A 2,743-nucleotide genomic window follows, 5' to 3' on the forward strand; every position below is an offset into this window, starting at 1 on the left:
AACAGCCTTGTTAGATACTTGTGGATTTTCTTCTTCGCTGCTACATGAAAACTCAGCAAGAACTTCCTTCCAAAGAGTTCACTATGGAAAGAGGGGGAAAAGAGTAACTTTACAGTGGGGACAAACACTACCTCAGACAAGTGTGATCAAGGTTAACATCAACAGTGTTAAGTCATATTGATCATATGTGCCCTTGATATGATCTGGTGAAAATAGCACTTGACCTCTGTGGTCTTCCTCCCAAAGCCCACAGTTCCAGTCAAATCATGAGAAAAACATCAGACAAATCCCATTTGAGGGGCAGTCTACAAAATAACTGACCAGTATTCCTCAAAACTGTCAGGGTCATCAAAAAGAAGGAAATTCTGAGAAATTGTCACAGCTAAGAGGAATCTAAGGAGGCATGATGACTAAAGGTAATGTGGTGTCCTGGATGGGATCTCTCTCACATGGCTCTTCAGATGTGCAGTCGGCAACGGCTCCACAGGCTTTATGCAGCCGCAGCTCTCTGCCTTGCACCTTTAGAGTCCTCGGTCTAGTTAAATCGCTTTGTTTCTGAGCCAGCTCATCAAACAACTTATCCATGACAGCCTCCACATCAGCTTCACTTGTGAGATAGTAGAGTTCTCCTGCAGCAGGAAGTTCCTTTTTCCGATCATCTATCCCAGAATCTAGCTGGACCATATTACAGTATTCCAGAAAGAAATACAGCATTGCCCACATACATGCATCCCACTCTCTCATTGCCTCAGAGACCTTCAGGACAGCTACGAATGGTACAAAGTTAGCTCTTTGGAGTCCATTTTTATAGAGATCATCTGGTGGCCAGTTGGATGTTGCCACAACGACGACCCCATTTTTGAACAGGTTTTCAAAAAGCTGTTTCAGAATCATGGCATCAGCAATGTCCGTGACGTGAAATTCATCAAAACATAAGAGACATGCTTCTTCACTGATTTCTTCAGCTATAGGAGCTATTGGATCGTATGATTTAGCCATGAGTCCTGGTTTCCTTTTTGGCAAACTCTGTTTAAGGCGGTGTATTCTTTTGTGAACATCTAGCATGAAACCATGAAAATGAACCCGTTTTTTCCTCTTCATTTCCACATAAGCATAAAACATGTCCATCACCATTGTTTTCCCTGTACCTTAGAAAAAAAGGCCTTCTGCCTCTATACTGTATCCTTTAAGGTCCTCATGTAATTCCTGCAAACACTGTATGACTCTTCTTTGATGTTCATCGCCCTTTAGCTCACGAGCTTTGATCAGAAAGTCAGAGAGGTCCAGTGGTCCATGGCAAACAGCTAAAGCTGTTGAGTAAACCTCTGTAGCAGCAGTTGGAGACGTACTCTCGGGGGTCTGATCGGGGGTCTGAACTGTATAGGCTTTACAAAAGGGGTTTCCAGGGGCGGTGACCGAAGGGGCGAGAGCAGCAGCCCAAGCCCTGCACCCAACACATCTTCCTCTCAGCCGGCTCGGCGCTAAGCGCCTAGAAGGGCTTTTCTTCAGATGGTGGGCTTTGAGGTATTATTATTTTATTTCCATTTGTATGTTATCTATTTTTAACTGTAATAAATTCCTATTGCCCTTGCAATTATACAAAATATTAAAAAGGCTGGAGAAACATAAACATTTTCTGCTCCAAGCACAGGAGAGTTATCCACTTTAGTAGGGGAACATCCCGGAGGCACAGGAAGGGAGACAGAATGTTGGAGGAGCCCCTTCCACAATATAACAGGACACAGGTCTCCAAGTTCCAAACCACACTGATTAAGATCTGTTGTTTAAACTTTTGCCCAGCTAACTGAGAAAAAACCATGGGACGTTAGTTTTATTTTGCTGTGCCCTGATGAACAGTAAGGTTGAGGGTCTTATCAGATAAGAAGCACTAGTGTACACTAGTTAGATGTGGGGCTCAGCTGCCACCCAGAAATCATATCTTAATCTTGTGACTGGCTAGCACTGCCATCACTGTGCCTCAGTCCCCTGATGGTTAGTCGGGCAACAGGAGCTCCTCCTCATAGGTTGTGATGAGGATTAAATGAGCGAGTACAGGTTTAGCACTTACCACAGTGTGGGGAACTGAGGGAGTCAGCAGTTATAATTAACAGTTCTTATGATTATCATACCTAAATTGACCATTAGTGTTTAAGGCCATTTTATTATTATGTGGGCTTATACTGATTGGCGTGAATTGACCTCCATAATATGGTGTTTGTAGAAAAAAAGCAGTGTACAAAACCGTATGTAGGGTATCACCTCATTGCTCATCTTAAAAATGCAGGTTATATTTGCATAACAAAATTTCTGAAAACAAATACACACTCACCTCTTTTTATTTTTTATTTTTTTTTGTATTTAGTATCAATGCTTTATTCCTTGGAAAATAGAGTGGAAATTTCAAATAACACATTATACAGATTATATTAATACTACATACCGCAGATCAAATACATTTCCTTTTCTTAATATTAGATATTATTTAATGACAAGTGTCCCTTAGAAGTTATTTAATATAAGTAGTAAAAATCTGGAATTTCTGACAGATTAAAATAAAAATGATCTAAAACAGGGTGCCTGGTAAATGCACAATGTTTAAATTGGAGGGGGGCAAATTGCCCATGATTGACTGATTGACTGATTGATTGATTTTGTTTAGTAGACTAATACTTGCACTCTTTTAATCTCACTGTGTATACGGATGCATCTAAATAATATACGGTGCTAGATGGAGCCATCTCTG

The 2,743-nt window shown here is 40.9% G+C and overlaps 1 pseudogene; it reads right to left on the reverse strand.

Moving 5' to 3' along the window:
• Window positions 1-393: 393 nt before the first annotated feature.
• LOC137756387 (AFG1-like ATPase pseudogene) lies at window positions 394-1,138 on the reverse strand (annotated as a pseudogene).
• Between the last annotated feature and the right edge of the window lie 1,605 nt (window positions 1,139-2,743).

Source organism: Eschrichtius robustus, chromosome X, assembly GCF_028021215.1.
Source record: "Eschrichtius robustus isolate mEscRob2 chromosome X, mEscRob2.pri, whole genome shotgun sequence".
Lineage (NCBI taxonomy): Eukaryota > Metazoa > Chordata > Mammalia > Artiodactyla > Eschrichtiidae > Eschrichtius > Eschrichtius robustus.